The following is a 27,521-nucleotide window of genomic DNA, read 5'->3' on the forward strand; positions in this document are numbered from 1 at the left end:
AGGACGTACTGTCCAACAAGGGTACTGCTTCCTTTGACACTTCTGATAGAGAGACACTGGTGGTTGCGCCTTGTGATGAGCCTATGCAGTTAGGAGGAGCTACTACTGGAACTACTGTCAAAAGCTTGGGTCATGTGAAAGGAGTCTGCTTTTGTTGTGGAAAGAAGGGACATTTTGTAAATATTTGTCCATACTTGCAGCATCAAGGTGTAAACAAAAAGAAAAAGACGTTTAATCCCCAAATTACTATTGGTGGTGTGGGTGAGGAGCAAGAAAACCTACCTTTGTCTTTTACTGGTAGTACCCATTTTCTCCTGTCTGCCGAGGTGGCGCTAGAGTCCAAAACTGTGAAAATCAAAGCATTTATAGATAGTGGGGCAGGAGTTAACTTGATTGATGGACAGTTTGTTCGTATTCACGGGTTGACTACTAATGCATTAGAGAAAAGTATTTCTGTCTTTGCAATTGACCCAGCACCTCTCGCCCAAAAATGCCTGTCGCAGGTAGTGAATGACATTCATTTAAGAGTGGGTGATTTGCATCAGGAATCTATCTCCTGTTATGTATTGGAGGGTCTGCCTGCTCCGTTGGTGTTGGGTCTACCATGGTTAAACAAACATAACCCTAACATCAACTGGTAAGCGAGACAGATTCTAGATTGGAGTGATACCCTAATTCATTTCTGAATTTTCTGATGTGTTCTCTGAGAGTAGTAATCAGGAGTTGCCTCCGCACCGGGAGTATGACTGTCCCGTCAATCTTATTCCCGGAGCTAAATTGCCCAAATCTCGGTTGTATAGTCTTTCAGAACCCGAAAGAAAGCCCATGCGAGAGTATATCACTGAGAGTTTGGCAAAGGGACATATTAGACCATCCAGGTCCCCAGTGGCTGCTGGATTTTTCTTTGTAATGAAAAAAGATGGTACCCTGAGGCCATGTCTGGACTTCCGTGAGCTCAATCATATTACCGTCCCTGATCCTTACCCCCTTTCTTTTATTCCGTATTTGTTTAGTCAGATTGTCAGTGCCAAGGTGTTCTCTAAATTGGATCTGAGGGGGGCATATAATTTGGTAAGGATCAAGGAGGGGGATGAGTGGAAGACCGCATTTACCCTTTGGGTTAACCAATGCTCCTGCGGTTTTTCAACACTTTGTCAATGACATCTTTCATCATCTGGTGGGGAGGTTTGTAGTTGCATACATTGATGGAATACTAATTTATTCGCCTAATATGGAGACTCATCAGGATCATGTGAGACAGATGTTACAGATCCTACGAGAGAATAAGTTGTATGCTAAGATGGAAAAGTGTGTATTTGCTTTACAGGAAGTGCAATTTCAGAGTTACCTGGTTTTCGTATGGATCCCAAGAAGCTCCGTGCTGTGTTGGACTGGGATCGACCCGAAAATCTGAAGGTGCTTATGCTGTTTTTGGGGTTCACCAACTACTATCGTAAATTTATCTTGAACTATTCAATGGTGGTTAAACCTTTAACAGACATGGCTAGGAAGGGTGCTGATATTTCTGTCTAGTCTGATGCTGCATTACAGGTCTTTTCTGCTGTGAAAGAATGTTTCCCTTCGGCCCCTATTCTGGTGCAACCGGACGTGTCTCAGCCATTTATTGATGAGGTGTCACGAGTTGGAGGTCCCAGGAGAGACCACCGCGTCATCAAGCAGTAAACGGAAATCAGGTACAGACACATAAGAGTTTATTGCACAAACATAAACATGGAAGGCAGGACAGACAAAACATGAGCTCTATGTACCGTCAGCACAGTGGGAGAAAACCCCCACTGCGCCACTGTCTAGTAATACTCCAGAGGGGCGTGACTAAGCAACTCCTGGTTTTCACTAGGGCCTCAGAAGGTAAGGTTAGGCTTTGCCGCAGGAAGTTGCCAGGGTCCACTCTGGAGCGTGAACTAGACAGTGACAGCAGGAGCGAATGGACAACAGGTACCAGAAGGTACCGACGGCACATAGGCATACATAACATACAGGCAAATACAAAACAGGGCAACTAATAATACAAGCAGGAGTTCACGCAAGGGAGCAGGAGTGGCAATGAGCAGAGAAGGACTTGCTCCACCAGTAATAAACTGCATGGCCTTGTCATGCCACTCTGCTGCAAAGGCTTGCTGAACACAGACATATGAATACAAAACAGGGCAACTAAAAATACAAGCAGGAGTTCACGCAAGGGAGCAGGAGTGGCAATGAGCAGAGAAGGACTTTCTCCACCAGTAGTAAACTGCATGGCCTTGTCATGCCACTCTGCTGCAAAGGCTTGCTGAACACAGACATATGAATAAACACAAAGTAACTAAAACATAACTGGCAGAACAGATAACAGACAGACGACGTAAATGAACAAGTAGGGAAACCCACAGAGCACAGACAGACACGGATCCCATGGGTCAGCAGCATGGGAGAGAGAGTACAAACCAGGAGCAGGACAAGACAACACACACCAGGAGAGCTGACACAGAACTGAGGAAACCTCAGCCTTATATACAGGTTCCATGGGTGCAGCAGAGAGGCCACACCCATGGAGCAGACAGAGGATTAACTCCTAATAGACACACAGGGGAGTTAACCCATAAAGAACCACAAATGACACACAGGAACGGAACTTCAGCGAGAGCATAGACAGAAGGTCACAGTCAAAGATAATGACTGTGACATGAGGTTAACATGAGGTAGGGGTAGGAGCAATCTTGTCGCAGGGTCCTTTACCCAGTAAATGGCGCCCATGTGCATTTTTCTCTAAAAAACTCTTGACTGCTGAAAGGAATTATGATGTGGGAAATAGGGAATTGCTGGCCATTAAGTTGGCGTTCGAGGAATGGTGGCATTGGTTGGAAGGAGCAATTCATCCTATTACGGTGATTACGGATCACAAGAATCTGGCCTACCTGGAGTCGGCTAAGTGACTGAACCCAAGGCAGGCCAGATGGTCATTGTTTTTCACCAGATTTAACTTCGTCGTTACTTACTGCCCTGGGGTTAAGAACGTCAAGGCGGATGCTTTGTCGCGTAGCTTTCCTGGGGGGGGGTGAGTCTAATGACCCTAGTCCCATTTTATCTGAATGGGTAGTCATATCCGCTCTTTATCCTGATCTCGAGGCCAAGGTGTTGGAGGGACAGGAGGATGCTCCGGACTCTTGTCCTCCAGGGAAATTGTTTGTTCTCTCCGAATTACGTCACAAGTAGTGTTGAGCGAACAGTTCGAGCATAGTTCGGGTCCGTACCGAATTTTGGGGTGTTCGTGACACGGACCCGAACCCGAACTTTTTCGTAAAAGTTCGGGTTCGGGTTCGTCATTCGGCATGTATTTTGGCGCATTTTGAAAGGCTGCAAAGCAGCCAATCAACATGCATCATACTACTTGCCCTAAGATGCCATCGCAGCCATGCCTACTATTGGCAAGGCTGTGATTGGCCAAGTGCAGCATGTGACTCAGCCTCTTTATAAGCTTGTGCGCACGTCGGGACGTGCTCACTCCCGATGTGAATAGAACAGGGATAGACGCAGCTGATGCTAGGGCGAGAATAGGCAGGGATAATTGAATAACTGGAAGCAAATTTCTCTCCTCCACCTGTGATTCATCTGAACAACTGCAGCTGAGCTGCTTTTTTGATAGGGATTGGCTATTTTTAGAGTGGCCAGAGTGATTTTTCCATCCACATGTACCTGGGCTGACCGCCGGCCGCCATTTTGCGACTTGTAGTGCTGCAGCAGAAGCTGCCACAGTGTGCATTCCAAAGCTCCAAACAAGTCAGACATCTACACCTGGGATTCAGACCAATAGCGATTTAGCAGCACAGTCCAAGGCTATTTTTTTTAAAGGTTGTGCAGACCATTTTGTGGCACATGTTACTGGGCTGATAGGCGGCGGCCATCTTGGGACTAGTGCTGCAGCACAATCTCTCCCAACGTCCATTAATCACTTGTAATAGTGGTCTGTGCCATAGAAATCCTACATCAGGGACTTGGGTGTGCTTGTGTCACCCCTACTAATACCAGTCCACCTGTAATCCATACAGTGAAAAGCCATAAAGTATTCCAGTGAGGGAATTTTTTTTTTATTTAAAAAAGGCCAAGTTAGTTTATCTGGCGTTCAATATACTAGATACAGTTAGGCCTGCGTTTCATACATCTGGAATTAGCAAACTAATGTGCTGGGGTTGGGAAAACATATATGTACCCATACTAGAATCTGTCAAAGAAAGCGGGTACTCACATATAACAGTCATTCCATCTGTAATCCATACAGTCAAAAGACTGAAAGTATTCCAGTGAGGGAATTTTTTTTATTTAAAAAAGGCCAAGTTAGTTTATCTGGCGTTCAATATACTAGATACAGTTAGGCCTGCGTTTCATACATCTGGAATTAGCAAACTAATGTGCTGGGGTTGGGAAAACATATATGTACCCATACTAGAATCTGTCAAAGAAAGCGGTACTCACATATAACAGTCATTCCATCTGTAATCCATACAGTCAAAAGACTGAAAGTATTCCAGTGAGGGAATTTTTTTTATTTAAAAAAGGCCAAGTTAGTTTATCTGGCGTTCAATATACTAGATACAGTTAGGCCTGCGTTTCATACATCTGGAATTAGCAAACTAATGTGCTGGGGTTGGGAAAACATATATGTACCCATACTAGAATCTGTCAAAGAAAGCGGTACTCACATATAACAGTCATTCCATCTGTAATCCATACAGTCAAAAGACTGAAAGTATTCCAGTGAGGGAATTTTTTTTTTATTTAAAAAAGGCCAAGTTAGTTTATCTGGCGTTCAATATACTAGATACAGTTAGGCCTGCGTTTCATACATCTGGAATTAGCAAACTAATGTGCTGGGGTTGGGAAAACATATATGTACCCATACTAGAATCTGTCAAAGAAAGCGGTACTCACATATAACAGTCATTCCATCTGTAATCCATACAGTCAAAAGACTGAAAGTATTCCAGTGAGGGAATTTTTTTTTAATTTAAAAAAGGCCAAGTTAGTTTATCTGGCGTTCAATATACTAGATACAGTTAGGCCTGCGTTTCATACATCTGGAATTAGCAAACTAATGTGCTGGGGTTGGGAAAACATATATGTACCCATACTAGAATCTGTCAAAGAAAGCGGTACTCACATATAACAGTCATTCCATCTGTAATCCATACAGTCAAAAGACTGAAAGTATTCCAGTGAGGGAATTTTTTTTATTTAAAAAAGGCCAAGTTAGTTTATCTGGCGTTCAATATACTAGATACAGTTAGGCCTGCGTTTCATACATCTGGAATTAGCAAACTAATGTGCTGGGGTTGGGAAAACATATATGTACCCATACTAGAATCTGTCAAAGAAAGCGGTACTCACATATAACAGTCATTCCATCTGTAATCCATACAGTCAAAAGACTGAAAGTATTCCAGTGAGGGAATTTTTTTTATTTAAAAAAGGCCAAGTTAGTTTATCTGGCGTTCAATATACTAGATACAGTTAGGCCTGCGTTTCATACATCTGGAATTAGCAAACTAATGTGCTGGGGTTGGGAAAACATATATGTACCCATACTAGAATCTGTCAAAGAAAGCGGTACTCACATATAACAGTCATTCCATCTGTAATCCATACAGTCAAAAGACTGAAAGTATTCCAGTGAGGGAATTTTTTTTTTATTTAAAAAAGGCCAAGTTAGTTTATCTGGCGTTCAATATACTAGATACAGTTAGGCCTGCGTTTCATACATCTGGAATTAGCAAACTAATGTGCTGGGGTTGGGAAAACATATATGTACCCATACTAGAATCTGTCAAAGAAAGCGGTACTCACATATAACAGTCATTCCATCTGTAATCCATACAGTCAAAAGACTGAAAGTATTCCAGTGAGGGGATTTTGCTTATAAAAAATAATATATTTCATTGTGGTGCGAGTTGAATCGCAACAATGAAGAAAAATACTATTAAGGGACGAGGACGCGGTCGTGGTGGTGTCCGTGGAGCCTCTGTTGCTGGTAGAGGACGTGGCCGTTCGGCCCCAGGCGCACACAGTAGGGAACGAACTCCCTCAACTAGCCGGCAGAATGTACCGCAATATCTCGTGGGGCCCAATGCCGCTCTTAGGATGGTAAGGCCTGAGCAGGTACAGGCATTAATCGATTGGGTGGCCGACAGTGCTTCCAGCACGTTCACCACATGGTCTTCCACCCAGTCTTCTGCGGAAAGCGCACAGGTGGCACCTGAAAACCAAGCCCATCAGTCTGTCACATCACCCCCAAGCATATCAGGGAAACGGTCTGAGCCACAAGTTATGCAGCAGTCTCTTCTTCTGTTTGAAGACTCTGCTTCCAGGGTTTCCCAGGGGCGTCCACCTAGCCCTTCCCCAGTGGAGGAAGACATACCATGCACTGACGCACAACCACTTATGTCTCCAGATGAAGAGGACATGGGAATACCACCACAGCAGAGTCACCGACTCTCTGATGATGACGAAACACAGGTGCCCACTGCCGCGTCTTTTTGCAGTGTGCAGACTGAACAGGAGGAGGTCAGGGAGGGAGACTGGGTGGAAGACGATGCAGAGGACGATGAGGTCTTAGACCCCACATGGACTGAAGGTCGTGGCGATGACTTTCACAGTTCAGAGGAAGAGGTAGTGGTGAGACCGAGACAACAGCGAAGCCAAAGAGGGAGCAGGGGGCCAAAGCAGACGAGCCGCCGCCCCCAGAGTTCGCCTGCTACTGGACATCGCCAACAGGGACCCAGCCCCACAAAGGCAGCTTCAAAGAGTTCCCTGGCATGGCACTTCTTTAAACAATGTCCTACCGACAAGACCCGAGTGACTTGCACGCTCTGCCATCAGAGCCTGAGGCGAGGCATTAACGTTCTGAACCTCAGCACAACCTGCATGACCAGGCATCTACATGCAAAGCATGAACTGCAGTGGGGTACACACCTTAAAAACCAGGCACTCGCTGAGGCTCCCCCTGCTCCCTCTACCGCTGCTGCCTCGGCTTCCGCCTCGAGAGGAATGTTGCCACCTGCCGAGCAGCAAACAGAAGATGTGCCACCGACACCACCACCACCGCCACCGTCAACTAGCGTCTCCACTATATCACACAGCAGCGTTCAGCTCTCAATATCTCAAACCTTAGAGAGGAAGCGCAAATTCCCCCCGAGTCACCCTCGAGCCCTTGGCCTGAACGCCAGCATTTCTAAACTGCTGGCCTTTGAAATGCTGTCATTCCGGCTGGTGGACACAGACAGCTTCAAACAGCTGATGGCCATGGCTGTCCCGCAGTATGTGGTTCCCAGCCGCCACTACTTCTCCAAGACAGCCGTGCCTTCCCTGCACATGCAAGTGTCCGATAAAATCAAGTGTGCACTGCGCAACGCCATTTGTGGCAAGGTCCACCTAACCACAGATACGTGGACCAGTAAGCACGGCCAGGGACGCTATATCTCACTAACTGCACACTGGATGAATGTAGTGGCGGCTGGGCACCCGGCGGACAGTTCCTTGGCGCACGTCCTTCCGCCCCCTAGGATCGCAGGGCATCATTCTCTGCCTCCTGTAGCCTCCTCCTCCTACTCGGCTTCCTCCTCCACTGCTTCCACCAGCTCATCCGGTCAGCCACACACCTTCACCACCAACTTCAGCACAGCCCGGGGTAAACGTCAGCAGGCCATTCTGAAACTCATATGTTTGGAGAACAGGCCCCACACCGCACAGGAGTTGTGGCGGGGTATAGAACAACAGACCGACGAGTGGTTGCTGCCGGTGAGCCTCAAGCCCGGCCTGGTGGTGTGCGATAATGGGCGAAATCTCGTTGCAGCTCTGGGACTAGCCGGTTTGACGCACATCCCTTGCCTGGCGCATGTGCTGAATTTGGTGGTGCAGAAGTTCATTCGCAACTACCCCGACATGTCAGAGCTGCTGCATAAAGTGCGGGCCGTCTGTTCGCGCTTCCGGCGTTCACACCCTGCCGCTGCTCGCCTGTCTGCGCTACAGCGAAACTTCGGCCTTCCCGCTCACCGCCTCATATGCGACGTACCCACCAGGTGGAACTCCACCTTGCATATGCTGGACAGACTGTGCGAGCAGCAGCAGGCCATAGTGGAGTTTCAGCTGCAGCACGCACGGGTCAGTCGCACTGTGGATCAGACACACTTCACCACCAATGACTGGGCCTCCATGCGAGACCTGTGTGCCCTGTTGCGCTGTTTCGAGTACTCCACCAACATGGCCAGTGGCGATGACGCCGTTATCAGCGTTACAATACCACTTCTATGTCTCCTTGAGAAAACACTTAGGGCAATGATGTTAGAGGAGGTGGCCCAGGTGGAGGAGGAGGAGGAGGATGAGGGCTCGTTTCTAACACTTTCGGGCCAGTCTGTTCGAAGTGACTCAGAGGGAGGTTTGTTTAAGCAGCAGAGGACAGGTTCACAAGTCGCCAGCCAAGGCACTGTACTGGAGGACGAGGAGGATGAGGAGGAGGAGGTGGAGGGGGACGAGGATGACGCAAGTTCACAGCGGGGTGGCAGCCCAGGCCCATCACTGGTGCGTGGCTGGGGGGATACGGTGGACGATGACGATACGCCTCCCACAGAGGACAGCTTGTCCTTACCCATGGGTAGCCTGGCCCACATGAGCGAATATATGCTCCAATGCCTGCGCAACGACAGCAGAGTTGCCCACGTTTTAACGTGTGCAGACTACTGGGTGGCCACCCTGCTGGATCCCCGGTATAAAGACAATGTGCCCACTTTAATTCCTGAACTGGAGCGCGACCGTAAGATGCGCGAGTACAAGCGCACGCTGATAGAGGCGCTCTTGAGAGCATTCCCACATGTCACAGGGGAACAGGTGGAAGGTGAAGGCAGAGGAGTGGCAAGAGGTCGCCAACGCAGCTGTGTCACGGCCAGCTCATCTGAGGGCAGGGTTAGCATGGCAGAAATGTGGAAAAGTTTTGTCTCCACGCCACAGCTATCTGCACCGACACCTGATACGGAACGTGTTAGCAGGAGGCAGCATTTCACTAACATGGTTGAACAGTATGTCTGCACACCCCTCCACATCCTGACGGATGGTTCGGCCCCATTCAACTACTGGGTTTCGAAATTGTCCACGTGGCCAGAGTTAGCATGTTATGCCTTGGAGGTGCTTTCCTGCCCGGCGGCCAGCGTTTTATCTGAACGCGTATTCAGCACGGCAGGGGGCGTCATTACTGACAAGCGCAGCCGCCTGTCCACAGCCAACGTGGACAAGCTGACCTTCATAAAGATGAACCAGGCATGGATCCCACAGGACCTGTCCCTCCCTTGTGCAGAGTAGTCCTTATTAACTGCCTAAAACATGTCTTGTTGTGCTACGGGCCACTTCTTTATTTGATACAAATTTTATGAAACCCACAGTTGAATGAAACTCTTCTCTGTCTGGGCGCCGGGGCCTAACCAGATGAAAGTGGCCGGTTAAACTAACGGGTGACATGAAGCCATAACCTCTGCCATGCTACCTCTGTCTTCTGTCTGGGTGCTGAGGCCTAAGTCAAATAAAGCGGTCTTCTGCTGTGCTGGGGGATATGAAGCTAATCTCTGACCTCTCTCCTCTGTCTGGGTCCAAAGGCCTAAATCACTGAAAGAGGCCTTCTCCTGTGGTGTGTGATATGATGCCAGAATATGTGCTGTGGGGCCTCTCTCCTCTTCCTGGGTGCAGGGGTCAAATAAACTAAATTGTGGCCTACTCCTGTGGTGGTTGATATGATGCCTGATTCTCTGATGTGGAACCTCTCTCCTCTGTTTGGGTGAAGGGGTCAAAGTAACTAAATGGTGGCTTCTCCTGTGGTGGCTGATATGATGCCAGAATATGTGCTGTGGTGCCTCTCTCCTCTTCCTGGGTGCGGGGGTCAAAGTAACTCAATGGTGGCTTCTCCTGTGGTGGCTGATATGATGCCAGAATATGTGCTGTGGTGCCTCTCTCCTCTTCCTGGGTGCGGGGGTCAAAGTAACTCAATGGTGGCTTCTCCTGTGGTGGCTGATATGATGCCAGAATATGTGCTGTGGTGCCTCTCTCCTCTTCCTGGGTGCAGGGGTCAAAGTAACTAAATGGTGGCTTCTCCTGTGGTGGTTGATATGATGCCTGATTCTCTGCTGTGAAACCTCTCTCCTCCATCTGGGTGTAGGGGTCAAAGTCTTTCAAAGTCGCCTTCTCCTGTGCTGATTGATATAAAGCTGATGGTTGTGCCATCTGACATGGTTGCCAGGGTCTGATTCAATGGGGGCCTACTCCTGTGGTGGGTGATCTAAATGCCTGATTCTCTGCTGTGAAACCTCTCTCCTCCGTCTGGGTGTAGGGGTCAAAGTCTTTCAAAGTCGCCTTCTCCTGTGCTGATTGATATAAAGCTGATGGTTGTGCCATCTGACATGGTTGCCGGGGTCCCATTAAATTGGGGCCTACTCCTGTGGTGGGTGATCTAAATGCCTGATTCTCTGCTTTGAAACCTCTCTCCTCCGTCCGGGTGTAGGGGTCAAAGTCTGTCAAAGTCGCCTTCTCCTGTGCTGATTGATATAAAGCTTATGCTTGTGCCATCTGACATGGTTGCCGGGGTCTGATTCAATGGTGGCCTACTCCTGTGGTGGGTGATCTAAATGCCTGATTCTCTGCTGTGTAACCTCTCTCCTCCGTCTGGGTGTAGGGGTCAAAGTAACTAAATGGTGGCCTACTCCTGTGGTGGGTGATATGATGCCTGGTTCTCTGCTGTGGGACCTCTCTCCTTTGTCTGGGTGCTGTGGTCAAAATAATAGTAAGTGACCTTCTCCATTGGTGGGTGACTTGAAGCCTGATTCTGTGCTATGGGACCTCACTCCAATTAATATTGTTTAATTTTTATTTATTTTATGTTAACTCATCATTTCCCTATCTACATTTGTTTGCAGGGGATTTAACTACATTTTGCTGCCTTTTGCAGCCCTCTAGCCCTTTCCGGGTGTGTTTTACAGCCTTTTTAGTGCCCAAAAGTTCGGGTCCCCATTGACTTCTATGGGGTTCGGGTTCGGGATGAAGTTCGGGTCGAGTTCGGATCCCGAACCCGAACATTTTTCGAAAGTTCGGCCGAACTCGTCGAACCCGAACATCCAGGTGTTCGCTCAACTCTAGTCACAAGGTGTTCGAGGAACATCACTGTACGGTGCTTTCTGGGCACCCTTGGAGCAGATCGACTGTCGATCTCATCTCTCGTAAATTCTGCTGGCCGGGGTTGCGTAAGTGTGTTGAGGACTATGTGTCAGCCTGTGGTACCTGTGCATGTGCTAAGGTGGCACATACTCGGCCTTCCAGATCTCTGCTTCCATTTCCCATCCCGTTCAAACCTTGGACCCATTTGTCCATGGATTTTATCACAGATTTACTGAATTCTTTGGGAAAAAACTTGATTCTGGTTGTTGTCGATCGTTTTAGTAAAATGGCACACTTTATTGCATTACCTAGTCTACCCAATGCTAAAACTCTTGCACAGGTGTTTGACGACAACATTGTGAAACTACATGGCATTCCCTCTGATGTGATGTCCGATAGAGGGACACAGTTTGTTTCCAGATTCTATAAAGCGTTCTGTACTTGTCTGGGTGTACAATTGTCCTTTTCTTCGGCTTTTCATCCTCAGTCGAGGACGGAGCGCACTAATCAGAATCTGGAGACTTACTCGAGATGTTTTGTTTCAGAGAATCAGGAACAGTGGTCTTCATTTTTGTCGTTAGCTGAGTTTGCTATAAGTAACCATAGACAGGAATCCACTGATAAGTCGCCGTTTTTTGGGGCATATGGGTTCCATCCACAGTTTGGTACATTTACGGGTGCTCAAAATTCCAACATTCCTGAGGAGGAACGATTTTCCTCTTCTTTTTCTTCTATTTGGCGGAAGATCCAAAATAACCTGAAAAAGATGGGCAACAGGTATAAGCGTGCGGCTGACAGGAGACGTATGAGTGGTCCGGACCTGAGAGTGGGCGATTCTGTGTGGTTGTCTACAAGAAACATTAAACTTAAAGGGAACCTGTCACCGGGATTTTGTGTATAGAGCTGAGGACATGGGTTGCTAGATGTCCTCAGCTCTATACACAAAATCCCGGTGACAGGTTCCCTTTAAGGTACCTTCTTGGAAGTTGGGCCCAAGATTTATTGGTCCATATAAGATCACTGTCATTGTTAACCCTGTATCCTTCCGTCTTGAACTTCCTCAGGCTTTGGAAATCCATAACGTATTTCATAAATCGTTGTTAAAGAAATGTGTCGAACCTGTTGAGCCGTCCTTCTTACTTTCCACTCCTGTCATGGTGGACGGCAATTTAGAATTTCAGATAAGCAGGACTGTGGACTCCCGAGTTCCCCGGAGATCCCTCCAGTATCTCATTCATTGGAGAGGGTACGGACCAGAGGAGAGGATTTGGGTTCCAGCGACCGATGTTAATGCTAGTCGTCTGGTGAGAGCATTCCACAGAGCTCATTCTGATAAGGTCGGTCCTGGGTGCCCAGAGGTCACCCGTAGAAGGGGAGTACTGTCACACCTGTAACAGGTGTTAGAAGGTCTGAAAGACTGACTGCACATGAGTGATCTGACAGCCTCTTTTGGTTTCACTTTGTCTGTGTGTTGCTGGTATGTCCACACCTCCTGTTCAGGTGTGGATCATGTGACCTTTACCTCTCCCTATTTAGTCTAACTTTACCCATCACTCCTTGCTCTGGATAGCTTCATTTGGTTTTGGAAGAGCTGGAGTGTGGTTCTTGTTGAAGTCCTGTTCATCCATCATCCTCAGAAGTTAAGTGTTCCGCTTGTTGTGTTTTGTATTCAACCCCCTGGTTGTTTACTAGGCCTCAGCGAGACTCTGGTTCATTCATGAGGGAAGGAACGGGTTGTCTCTGCCCTGTCATTACCTTTAGGGCATCCGAGGGTTACCAGGGTTTTCCAGGTTACTGTGTATGGGCATCTCTACCATCGAGAGGTGCCCATACGGATAGGAGTTAGGGCCAGGAGCAGGGTTTTATAGTTGGTGACCCTTTTCCTTCCCTAGCGGTGAGGCCTAGTGTCTTTCCTCTTCCTTCTTGTTGTCTTTTGGTGTTCTGCCCTACTACATCCATGACACAAGCGTGCTGTACCGCAGTGTATGTTGCTTTGCTCCTCAGCTGTCATCAGCGTTCCTGGCAGCAATCCTCCTTCCTCTGGACAGGATCAGGGTCTTGGACAGGGTCAACCTCTCTGACCAGCTCTGGTCACTGAAGGGTGCTCCCATACCTAGATATCGATGGATCCTCTCTTCACACAGGTTCTCAGTGTCTCTCTCAGCCTCACTCTAAGATGGATGCTGCCTTCCTCTCCAGGCTCTGTAACTCCACCCCTGAGAGTTCTCAACATCACATGAATACAGAAATGCAGTCCTTTTTAGGTATGCTTAGGAAACAGTGGCATCTTTTGGCCAAACAGCAAAATATCAGTCCAAGTCATTTAACTTAATTTACACAAATACAATGTCCAGACAATGAGTGCTGTTTCCTCATCTGACATGCCACCCCACTAGAGGTTGTCATCCTCGGCAACCCTCTTCATACAAACTCAACCTGCGCATAGCACTGTGGGGGCACACCAGCATTGGGCCTAGTTGTCCTATGCAGAGTTATAGGCTCAAGAGCACTGGAGGCGTCAGGCACATCCAATGGGGGAGGAGCTGCTGGATGCTTAACACTTTCTCTGGGTAGCAAATTTGCCATGGACGAAGCCTCTGTGGGTACTGGGGCAGGAAAAACCCACCATTCCTCCTTCTCCTCATCTAAGGGGATTTCCTCTGTACTCTGAGCAGGAGGAGGCATCTCCTCCTCATCAAAATTACAACTCAACATGTTATGGTGCAAGTTCCACGAGAGTCCCCCAGTCCCTACTGGCTCTACCTCATAGATCGGGATGGCAGGGTCTACCCTCCTCTTCACCGTGTATGGGTTCGCCTCCCACCATCCATCCAACTTCCCAGATGGCACCTTGGCTCTGACCATCACTTGATTGCCCGGGGCATACCCATCCCTCTGTACGGGTCTTGGGTTAGGGTGTACCACTTGTCTCAGGTGCTCCCCCACAACCTTGTGGATCACTCCCAGCCGGCGGCAGTGCTCTTGCACCCATGCGGTGGTATTTCTCAGTGGTGGCTCTATCGGATAAGGCATGTGGAGATCTTCAATTTCCCGTCTGGCTCTCCCAAACATGAGCATATGTGGGAAGTAACCAGTGGTACTATGTACACTGTTGTTATAGGCCCACATCAGTTCGGGTGGGTATTCTGGCCACCAAGCCTTTTGGCCGTCCTTCAGAGTCTGCAGCATATGGAGCAAGTTGCGGTTGAACCATTCACACGCCCCATTTCCCTGGGGGTGACATGGGGTGGTGCGGGATCCCATACAGTTGGTACAGCTCATTCATTAGAGTACCCTAAAAACATGCCCCCTGGTCCGAATGTATCCTCCGAGGACACACAAACACCTGTATAAAGTGTTTGCAGACCGCTTCAGCGGCCAACTCCGCCATCTGGTCTCTGGTGGGTACAGCCACCATATACTTCGTGAAATGATCTGTTATGAAAAGACAGTACGAGTGTCCCAAGGTAGAGTACCCAATCTGTACATAATTAATCATCAGGAGCTCTAGGGGCGCGGACGTCCAGATGGCCTGGACAGGAGCCCGATGTTCAGTACTCTTACTCAGCCCGCAGGGCCAACACTTGAGACATCCCTCACCACCATGTCTGCCAAATCTCTACAGTATACCATCTGTTGGAGCCACTTTAACGTTTTGTCGCTCCTGAAATGGGTACCCCTCTCATGGGCTTCCTGGGCGGCCTCCGGTCCTAATGACATGGGGATGACAATATGTTGCCGGTACTGCATCTCTGATTGCAAGTATATGGTCCGACACAGGAGGCCCTGGGTAACAGTCAGCTTATACCACTGCCTCAACAACTTCTGGCCCTCCAGAGTCAGATGGGCCTGCTCTTTTGGCCGAGGCCAGATCTTGGTCCGGACCCGTTATTTCACTTTCCACAGGTCAGGGCAGCCGTTCTGGACCCTCTTCCAATTAGCCAATGTATTTACCAGCACCATTGGCATCCATAATGCCACCTCACTTGAAAGTGCCACGTCCACCACCGGCAATGTACCATGTCAGGTACTCCGCGAACCTTTCAGTCATGGCCCACGGCAGTGCCAGTAGTTTAAAGGAGCTATAGTTGTCAGGGTTGTGCTTCGACTTCCTCAGAGACCGGCTGCCATAGGCAATGACTCTCTCATGTCGATGCTGGACTTGCGATAACACAGACCCCAAACCATGTAGACTTCCATCAGTGTACAACAGGAATGGGGTATCGAACTGCGCATAAGCCAGAATCGGGGCACTGGTCAGCGCCTCCTTCACTACTTTAAAGACCTCTTATTGCCAGGGTTCCCACTCGACAATTCTTTGGCCCCCCCCCACATTGCCCCTTGATAACTCGTTTAACGGGTCTGCCAAATGAGCAAACTCTGGTATAAACCTCCTATCCCACGAATGCCCGCACCTCTCATAGTGTATGCGTCTGGGGCCACTTCTGGACGGCAACAAATGTAAATGATTTCCAGCCACCGGTGTTGGTAAAATCTATTCAGTTTTATTTCTTCTCCACCTTACTGGGGGCCGGCTTTGCCCCCTCCGGGGTGACCAAGTGTCCCAAATACTCTATCTGTTGTCAGAACAGTTGGCACTTCTTGGGCTTGATCTTGAGCCCATGGTCTCGCATCCGTCCCTGAACCTGCCTCAGCTTCTGGAGGTGATTCTCAAAGGAGGCCCCAAACACTACTATGTCGTCCAGGTATATCAATACCGACTCGAAAATGAGGTCTCCTAGACAGTGCTACATCAACTGCTGGAATGTTCCCGGGGCTTTGGACAGGCCAAACTGCATCCGGTCGAACTCGTATAGTCCCATAGGTAGGATAAAGGCCGTCTTTGCTTTTTCCTTCTTGGCAACCGGTTAATAGCCGCTGGCCAGATCAAGACTCAAAAAGAACTTTGCATGACTCGGCAGACAACGACTCCTCAATCCGCGGAAGGGGGTAGGCATCCTGGATGGTCTGGGCATTCAGCTTCCGATAATCCACGCAGAGCCGGAGACTCCCATCTTTCTTCCGCACCAAGACCACTGGAGCAGCCCAGGGATTTTGACTCTCCTGGAAAACCCGATTTTCCGACATGCTGGCCACCATGTCCTTCACCTTGGGCGGGATTTGCCGGTAACGTTCCCTGATTGGTGCAGCATTGCCGGTGGAGATTTCGTGCTCGATGGAGGAAGCACACCCGAAGTCCTCATCATGTTTCGATAACTCCTCCTGAAATTCCCCAAGGGTGTCTTCCAGCAACTTCTGTTGTCCTGGAGTCAGGGTCTTGCAGTCCACCCCCATCTGAGCCATGATCACTTGGCCATTCCACTCCGCTCTCAGGATCTTCCTTTGATGGAACTCTACAGCATAGATCCAGGCTGATCTACTATCTGTAGCGTGAAGCTCCTTTTTCAAAGGATGTCCATTTCGGGCAAATAAACTTTGGCCAGCAAGGTATTCCCAGGAATGGTTAATTTGCAGTTTTCGACATTGAGGCAGCGTACAGGTATACATTCATCCTTCACAATAGCAAGGGACCAGGCTACCAGTGGGCGAGTTCGCATTTCCTCCTGGTAAGCAGGCTCGATCAGGACCTCCAGTCCATTCAGTTGCCGTCCAGCTCCCACCAACAACATCAATACTTGTTCTTGTCGTGGCGGGATCCTCACCGGGGTCTTCTGCGGCACCTTCACATGTCCAATGGGCCGACCGGATATGTTGCTCTTTCGCAGACTACAGCTCCTCGTCATCTGCTGTAGAACCTTCTGAGTCGGCCAGTGTGTGGTGGCCCTTTGCCAACACTTCCACCCGTCTTTGGAATACTGTAGAGTTGATGGACTAGGTCTCTCAGCACATTCATATCTAGCATCACTATCATTCCTCACCAGCATGACCCCCTTCTTGCCAATGTCTTGCCTAAACAGTCGGACCCGTATCCAGACTATCCCTCGCACATCCATCACTCTGTTATTGGCAGCTGCCAGCCTGATGACGCTCTCGTCTTCTGGCTCCATCATATGCCTAAAGTGTCTCTCGAAGAACTCCAGAGGCATAAGGGTGCACTCCGACCCTGTATCAACTAGGCAGCGTACATTTTGGCCTTCCAACTTGGCTTCCATAATGGGGCTGCTAGCATATAACCTTATGGGTGGAAGTTCTAAGGGATATAAACACTGAAATAATAATACTTGGTGTAATCTATAGACCCCATAAAAGCACAGAGGAGATAGAAGCTCAACTATATAACCAAATAGAGCTGGCTGCACAGGCTGGTACAGTGGTCATAATGGGAGATTTTAACTTCCAAGACATTGACTGGGGTCATGGTTCTGCCTGAACCGCAAAGGGGAAAAAGTTCCTCAACTTGCTGCAGGACAACTTTATGAGTCACTAGGGGCCCCACTAGGGGCAATGCTCTATTGGATCTGGTAATTTCTAATGATGCAGAGCTTGTTGAAAATGTTACTGTTCAAGAAACACTAGGTAATAGTGACCACAAAATGATTATATTCCCCCTACACTATAAGAAGCAAACTCTGTCAGGCAGAGCAAAAACACTGAATATTAAAAAGGCTAATTTTCCTGGGTTGAGGGCAGCATTTCAGGGCATAGACTGGGAGCAGCTACTGTCACATAATAATACTGAGGATAAGTGGGAGAGCTTTAAATCCACATTGAACAATTGCACTAAAAAATTTATTCCTTCAGGTAACAAGAATATACGGCTAAAATTAAACCCCCATGTCTTACAGCTACTGTAAAAAGGTCAATAAATGACAACAACAAAAACGCATTTAAAAAATACAAATCTGTGGGGTCAAATGTAGCCTTTGAAGTTTACAAAGGGCTTAACAAAATCTGCAATAAGGAGATAAAATTTGCAAAAATACAAAATGAACAGCAGGTGGCAAAAGAGAGCAAAACAAATCCCCAAACATTATTTAAAGATATAAATGCTAAAAAACCAAGGTCTGAGCAGGTACGTCCCCTAAATAATGGTAAAGTGGGGTTAGTCACTAAAGATAAGGAAAAGGCAGAGTTACTAAATGGGTTTTTTAGTTCTGTATATACAAAAGAAGAGAAAAGAGCTAATATCTGTGGTGCTGGGGCTGTTAGTATATCCAGTAATATACTCAATTGGCTAGCTGTAGATATGGTTCAAGCTAAGTTAAATAAGGTAAATGTGAACAAGGCTCCGGGTCCAGATAGATTACACCCAAGAGTTCTTAAAGAGCTCAGTTCGATCATTGATGTGCCCCTGTTTATAATTTTTTAAGATTCTCTAGGAACTGGTACAGTGCCAAGTGATTGGCGTAAGGCAAATGTGGTGCCCATATTCAATAAAAGGATCTAGGTCCTCCACAGGTAATTATAGACCAGTTAGTTTAACTTCTGTTTGAGGGACTATATACAGGAGTATGTGACTTAATATCATAAGTGATAACCAACATGGGTTTACCAAAGACAGAAGTTGTCAGACTAACCTGATTTGTTTTTATGAGGAGGTGAGTAGAAGCCTGGACAGAGGGGCGGCTGTGGATGTAGTGTTTGATAGTGTAGCTTTTGATACTGTCTCTCATAGATGTTTAATAGGTAAAGTAAGGTCTATAGGCTTGGAAAGTATCATTTGTAATTGGATTGAAAACTGGTTGAAGGACCGTGTCCAGAGAGTTGTGGTCAATGATTCCTATTCAGAATGGTCCCGGATTATAAGTGGTGTACCTCAAGATTCAGTGCTGGGTCCTCTATTATTTAATTTATTTATTAATGATATCGAGGACAGGATTAATAGCACCATTTATATTTTTGCAGATACCACTATGCTGTGTAGTACTGTGCAGTCTATGGAAGATGTCCACAAACTACAAGTTGACCTGGACACTCGGAGGGATTGGGCATCAACTTGGCAAATGAGGTTCAATGTGGATAAATGTAAAATTATGTAAAATTATGCATCTTGGTAGTAATAATCTTTGTGTATCATATGTCCTAGAGGATGTAACACTGGGAGAGTCACTTATAGAGAAGGATTTGGGTGTCCTCGTAGATTAAATAACAGCATACAATGTCATTCAGCTACTTCTAAGGATACCAGGCTATTGTCATGCATTAAACGAGGCGTGAACTCACGGGCCAGGGATGTAATATTACCACTTTACAAAGCGTTGGTGCGGTCTCATCTGGAATATTCAGTTCTGGGCACCAGTCCATAGAAAGGACGCTTTGCAGCTGGAAAAAGTACAGAGGAGAGCAACTAAACTGATAAGGGGCATGGAGAGTCTTAGTCTTGAGAATTTATTTAGTCTTGAGAAGAGACGTCTAAGGGCGGACATGATTAACCTATATAAATATATCAATGGGCCATACAAAAAATACTGTGAAAAACTGTTCCATGTCAAATGTCCTCAAAAGACAAGGGGGCACTGCCTCCGACTGGAGAAGAAAAAGTTCAGTCTCCAGAAGCATCAATACTTCTTTACTGTAAGAACTGTGAATCTATAGAATAGACTTCCTCAGGACGTGGTCACAGCAGGAACAGTGGACAATTTTAAAAAGGGTTTAGATGAATTCTTAAAAGTAAATGACATTAATGCTTATGAAAATGTGTAGAAATCTGAGTCTCAATTCCTTCTGGGATTCGCCTCCCCACCTATCCCTTGGTTGAACTTGATGGACTAATATAGGTTGTGTTCCTCACGCATAGGACTTAGCTTCTGGTGTACCACTGCAGGACGCCCAGCTACTGCAGCAGTCAGAAGTTTAACGTCGGCTGGGACTTCATCTGTACCAGGCACTCTCTGGCCATATGGCCGTACTGTCGACAAGCCCAGCAGAGGGGCCCTTTTTCGGGGGCCGGGGTGATCCTGCTTTCATCTGGGACAATTCCAGCAGAAGTTCTCTCAATTCTGTCCGCAGGGCCTGGACCACATCTTTTAAGGACTCTGAGTCTTCAGACCCCAACCGGCCTCCTTTTGCTTGGATGCTACTCACTACTTTCGCTGCCCCAGGCATGTGCTCTTCCTCTCTCTCCATGGTGGCTAGGTAGACGCTGTAGAACCTCATGTCGGCTGTTGTCCGGGTCATCTCTTGCAATTTGTCCTATAAGAACTTGTTGGAGAGCCCCACTATGAACTGGTCTCGTAGTAGCCAGTCCACCTCCCAGAAGGCTCCCATGGCCTCTGGGTCTTGCCGCTGTATTTCATTTAATGTCTCCTGTAGGGCGTTGGAGTACTGCAGTGGCTACGCAACTGTACTATTTTAGCACTTACCCTGGGCTCCCTTCAGCATGGAGAATATTTTCTCTAGGATGTCCCTCTCGGATTCGGGCCTTACCATCACTGTTCATCTGATGTCACCCTCTAGAGCCCCCAACGCAACCTCCACACGCAGCTCGGGGGTGAGGTTACACCATTTTAACCGCACTCCGTACCGTTTCAGTCCAGTCCTGCAACATCATGTTTTTATGGTCAAATTTTGGCAGATGATGCAATAGCACCCCCACGGGGGAAGTACCCTACTTGGGCTGGCATGGTGAGGGCAGGCTGTATAGGCGGCACTGGGACATGTTGTTCCAGTGGTGTTGGGGCAAGCTGGCTTTGAACTGGCGCACCCTGGGCTGGGTCCTGGGCCGGTGCCGTTGGCGCTGGGGAAGGGTCTACCGCCTCATTCCTGTCAACAATAGTCGCTTAATCCTGCCGACTATGCCAACTTGTAAGCCGTGTACTGGGGTGGACTCCCTAGGATACAGCGAAGTCACAAACATAGAAAGCAACTCCAACACCAGTTTTTGCCAAAACAGTATTTTACTTAAACGTGGTATTAAGTACGACCACAAATGCTGGTAATACACAGTTACAGATGTAGCAGGGGTAGCACATACACACACACTCTTAACTCAACTCAAATTTCTTAACTCATCCCGTTATATTGAAACAAAAGCCATTGAAAAGCAATAGCTTAATGCATTTAGTTGCATTTAGTTTAGATAACATGTCTCATAAAGCATGTGTGTTAACCCTGCTACATCCGTAAATGTACATACACCCAGCCAGAAGGCTGAGAACCTTGTGCTCCACAGAGCAGCATCCTCCTGTGGACGCTAGAGGTAAAAAGCGGTAATTTACCTACTGGCGGGCTCAAATAAAACAGTCACGCCTTACCTGTTATTACCCTAAAATAAGGAACAACTGTTTGGGTGCGTGGTGCGGGCTAGCCTGCGGTACAGCACAATGGTTTACCATATTATTATACTTTATAGTATTCCCCCTCCAATAACTGGTCATGTAGCACATGCCTTAGTGTTTCTTCTGAGTAAACACCAGCCTTGCTTGAGTTTGTGGTGCAGCTTATCAGCTCTCCGGTGTGAACTGTAACTTTAACTGTGAAGTCCTTGTAATGAACAGTTAACAATCCTTATGGCCTGACACAAACAGAAACCCTAATTAACTCACTACAGCCCTCGTCTTGGTCTCTAGGATTCTAGGCGCCAACACTGTAATGAGGTGTGTGCACGATCTTACGTATTGGACAGGATTAGCTTCACTTGGCTGCAGCTCTGGTCACTGAAGGGTGCTCCCACACCTGGATGTCAATGGATCCTCTCCTCACACAGGTCCTCAGTGTCTCTCTCAACCTCACTCAAAGATGGATGCTGCCTTCCTCTCCAGGCTCTGTAACTCCACCCCTGAGAGTTCTCAACATCACATGAATCCAGAAATGCAGGCCTTTTTAGGTATGCTTAGGAAACAGTGGCATCATTGTGGCCAATCAACAAAATATCAGTCCAAGTCATTTAACTTAATTTACACAAATACAATGTCCAGACAATGAGTGCTGTTTCCTCATCTCACACAGATCTTGCACACATTCACCCACCCCGTGTGCAGGTCCCCATAATCTATATAACAACATCAGCCAAATTACAGTAGAAAGCCATAACATAAATCATTGCTTTAATCACCAAACTTGGTGCCTTCTGTAATATTTAACTCCTTTCCTCGCTGCCTCCAAGGGTTTGCTATTGGACATTATAGGGAGGAGGTATAAGAGGAGATGAGTACAACTCCCAGCATTTCCAGGCCGTTATTATGTGATATCAAAGGACATTATAGGAGGAGGCATAAGATGAGGGAACTATAACTCACAGCATGTCCAGCCTGTTTTTATGTGATATCAGAGGATATTATAGCGAGGAGATATGAAGAGAGAACTACAACTCCCAACATGTAAATGGTGTTATTATGTGATATCAGAGGACGTTACAGGGAAGAGGCATAAGAGGAGATGAAGACAACTCCCAGCATGTCCAGGGTGTTATGTGACATAGAGGACATTACTGGAGAAGGACGAATAAGAGGAGTGAACTACAACTCCTAGCCTGTCCAGACTATTATGTGATATCAGAGAGAATTACAGGAGGAGAGGGTTTGGGGAGGAAACTACAATTCTCAGCATGTCCAGACTATTATGTGATATCAGAGAGGGCATTATAGTAGGAGGTATAAGGGGAGGGAACTAGAACTTCCAACATGTCCTGGCTGTTATTAAGTGATATCAGAGGACATTACAGTAGGAGGAGGCATAAGAGGAGACACCTACAACTCCCAGCATTTCCTTGGCCCTTACATTGAATCCATGCTTCTGCAGTTTCTTCTCCATATAAAGTTTGGTCCTCTCATGTTACAGGACGTCATCACAGGTCCTTCACAGACTATTTGCTACTCCACTTCTCAGTTCTGCCCCTACAGCACTGATCACATGATGGTGATGTCATTACAGGTCCTTCATCACAACTTTTCAAAAACTGCGGTGCTCCGCCCATCCTGCACTGACCACATGACGGTGATATCCACATGTCCTTCAGCTCTTGATAATGGCTGTTATCAGCCATTAGCAGAGCACTCTTACTAAGTGCGGGACAAGCACAGCAGGAGAGGCAGGCAACTGCCGGGGATGATGAGACAGCGGTAAATAAACGAGACTATCCCGCCGGATCCAGGACGATTGGGACCTATGACTTTGATATTTAGGTTTATGTTTTATAGAAACCACTGGCAGAGGTGAAGCTATTGGGGTGCAGAGGTCGCAGTCTCACCTGGACCCTTGTGCTTAAAGAGAACTTGTCACCTTGCCTGACTTGTCTCTATTTTTAGTAATACTTGTAGTTCCCATAAAATAACAATTGTTGAACATTTCTTGCAATCTCCTCTTGACAATATGGTTTGCTATATGGTTCTGTATTGTTCACCATATTGCAGATTCTCATGCAAGTATCAATGAAGCCTTAATTTGCAGTCAATGGTCATAGCTGTGCCCTCATAAACGCATGGGCACTTACCTGTCACCAATCCTGTTTTCTCTGCTTCAGTATTCTCCATAAAGCATCAATTCTCATAACTCTGCATGGTGTCATTCCACTGCTATTCCTCTTGACAATTGGCATTACTATTCCCCTTGTAAGTGTGGCATGTCCCTACTAGTGATGAGCGGCAGGGGCAATTTTCGAATTTGCGATATTTAGCGAAAAATCGTCAAGGTAATGATCGCGTAATATGCGTGATCAATACAGGCGTGGGTTAAAAACTAATATATAGGACTATAAAATATAGTGCTATATATTCGTTTTTAGAATATTCATAATTTTTTCCATCTGAACACATGATTGGCCCAAAAGCAATTTAAGCAGGGAGGAATCATGACTTCAGATTAAAAAAAATGACGAATATTCGTCATTACGAATATATATAGCACTATATTGAATATAGTGCTATATATAAATTTTTTTGAATATTTGTAATTTTTTTCCATCTGAACACATGATTTGTTTTTTAGAATATTCATCATTTTTTTCCATCTGAAGTCATGATTCCTCCCTGCTTAAGTTGCTTGTGGGCCAATGACTCATTGGCCCACAAGCAAGAAGCATGGAGGAATCATGATTTCAGATGGAGAAAAATGACAAATATTCGAAAAACGAATATATAGCACTATATTAAAAATATTTGCAAACTCTCAAAGTTGCGATATTCGAGATAAAAATTAGCTTTTCGAATATTCGCGCTCAACACTAGTCCCTACACAGCCTGTCACTGTCAGCACTGATTGGACAGCGTCCGTGTCTAAGCAGTTAATATCCAGTTAATGGGGTTCTCTGGGAATAAAGAAAATGAAAATACTTAAATATTACTTTATTATAAATACATTATCAAATGTCTTTCATTAGTCATAATGCCTTGTTATGTCTGAGGAGCAATCATTAGGAGTAATAAAATGGCCGCCATCCTATTAGTACACACAATCACAAAACCTGGCCTAATCACACGATGGGACAAGTTACTTTACAACAATGAGGTAAGGATCTGCCTCATCCTCCTCTCCTACTTGTCAGGGATTATGATACTGAATACAGATGAGAAGATCTTCAGCTGAATCGCTGTTGGAATGGAGTTTATGAGGAGACATGAAGTACAGAGAGGAGGTGAGAATGTGGCTAATGAGCAGCAGCACTTGTATGCAGTCTCCATTACCACAGCGCACATTACCACAGTTTGTCCTGTCCATCCTCTCCATGCTTCCTGTCTTCTCATGAAGTCTATTCCTACTGAGATGATGCTGAAGATTTTATCAGCTGTATTCAGGATTATAATTCCTAACAAGTAGGAGAGGAGGATGAGGCAGTTCTTTAGCTCAGTGTTGTGAAGTAACTTGCCCTCCTCTGTGATTAGGACAGATTTTGTGTGTACTAATAGGACAGCGGACATTTTATTTCTCCTAATGATTTCTCCCTAGACAAAACGTGCCATTATAATTAATGAAAGTTATTTGGGAATATATTTATAATAAAGTAATATTTAGGTACGGTACTTTCATTTTCTTAAAGAGGACCTTTTACCAATCCTGACATTACCATATAAATATCTGCCAGTGTAGGGCATATTGATGAGATGTGGTATTGCTTATTTTTTTCTGTGGGCTGCCATTCCTGATTTTAGCTCCCAAAACTGCATCAGGAAACCTGACCATGTGGCCTTACCATAAGGCTCCATTCAGACTTCCATATGAATGGTCTGGATCCGTTCCGCAATTATGCGGAACAGGTGCAGACCCATTCATTTTCAATGGGGCATCCGCACTTCCGATCCGCGGCCCCGAACTTCTGCTCCACGGCTTCGCAAAAAAATAGAACATGTCCTATTCTTGTCCGCAATAGTGGACAAGAATAGGCATTTTCTATTATAGTGCCGGCCATGAGCACATGGCCGGTGTCAGTGTTTTGCGCACCTGTTCTTAGACTTCTGTTCTTATTGGGTCCATGTTGACTTATGTTGTCCATGTTGTAAATAATTTTATTTTTTTACATCATGAACTGCAATGATATTTCCTTAAATACAAGTTGCATAAAGGATAGTGGTTTCAGAGAAGACCTCCTTTTAACCATACTGTCAGTGCTACATTGCTTCACATTCTTTGTGTATAAAGGGAGTCTTGACCCTTTGTTCAACCTTTATTCCCAACATATCAGAACATCAGCAAAAACCTAGTTATGGTTTGCATTATAAAAAATAAAATCTTCTAGATGTGGCAATTTAATTGTTCCCAAATGGAACAGGCCAGCTGACTGACTGCTCCAGAAGGAATGGTGTTTATAGACAGGTTGGCTTAATGCAAGCAGCGCATGTTGTCTGGGCTGACAAGTTCATGTTTCACTGAGAAATTTACAGTGTCTTTCCAAGACCTCAGTTATTTCCTGAAGGTGGGAACTCATTATTCTGCATCCAATGTAAGGGAAAAATTGTAATAAAGAGAGGAAAAAAATAATTATGATATGCTGCTAGAAGGAATGTCCTTGAAATCACTGGAAATAAGTTGTAAATGCTAAACTAAAATACTTAGGCAAGGAGATGATACAGTCTATGTAGTAGCGTTGACTGCTTTATAGAAGCTTGGAAACTGCTGCTAGGCCTTAGTAAGGGGGATATGGCAATTAAGATAAATGACTCACCAGCTACATGAACATACTGTACAATGTTACCCAAGCTGTACTTCTATAAATATAGCATCAGAGACCACTCAATCGGAAAGGCCCAAGTATATTGTTTTATACAAACACCTTCTTGCTCCATATATAGGTATAGTAAAACGCCTTTGGAACAATGTTCCACATCCGACTGCCTTTACTTGTCTTGACTTGAACTTACCTGGACTTTCCAGTCATACTATGCAGCCTTAAATGAATTTCCTATGGCTTTAAAATCATCAAAATTTAAAGAGACTCTGTCAACATGATCAATGCTACTAAGCCAAGTATACTACCTGGTAGGGTTGATCATGCTGATTAAAACAATACCTTTTTTATGTCTGTACGTTAAACAGCTGCAGAGATCCAGGGGGCAGGGCTGAATCCTTGTAACCCCCCTGTGCTCTGCACACTCCCCCTTCCCCTTGATTGACAGGGCTAGACATCAGGATGCTGAGGGCAGAACTGTGTCCTAGAATGTACATATCATAAACAGGGCCGGCTCCAGGTTCATGTGGGCCCTTGGGCGATAAATCCCAGTGGGCCCCCTTGAGGCATTTTTTTACATTTACATGTTCCCCTGTGGCTCCCACACCATATGATGACCCCTAGTGGCCCCCATACAGTATAATGAACGTTAGTGGCCCTTCACACAGTATAATGAATCCCAGTGCCCCGCCCCCCACACACAGTATAATGACCCCACAGTGGCCCTCCATTCAGAATAATTAACCCCAGTCGCCACACATTCAGAATAATGACCCCCAGTGGCCCCCACACTGGGGGTTATACTGTATGGAGGGGGCACTGGGGGTCATTATACTGTATGGGGGGTCACTGGGAGTCATTATATTGAATGGGGGCTCTGGGGGTCATTTGTCACGGTCCCTCACATGACAGAGGTGAGAAAATCTGAGAGACTGGCGGTACATGAGGGTATCTGACAGTCTTTCTGTTTTCATCTTGCAGTGTTGTTGTTTGGTAATGACCACACCTCTTGTCAAGTGCAGCTTGTGGTCATTAATGAGGCTCTATTTACAGTGGGATGCGAAAGTTTGGGCAACCTTGTTAAACGTCATGATTTTCCTGTATAAATCGTTGGTTGTTACGATAAAAAATGTCAGTTAAATATATCATATAGGGGACACACACAGTGATATTTGAGAAGTGAAATGAAGTTTAATGGATTTACAGAAAGTGTGCTATAATTGTTTAAACAAAATTAGGCAGGTGCATAAATTTGGGCACTGTTGTCATTTTATTGATTCCAAAACCTTTAGAACTAATTATTGGGACTCAAATTGGCTTGGTAAGCTCAGTGACCCCTGAA

The sequence above is a fragment of the Bufo bufo genome, chromosome 4 (assembly GCF_905171765.1).
Source record: "Bufo bufo chromosome 4, aBufBuf1.1, whole genome shotgun sequence".
NCBI lineage: Eukaryota > Metazoa > Chordata > Amphibia > Anura > Bufonidae > Bufo > Bufo bufo.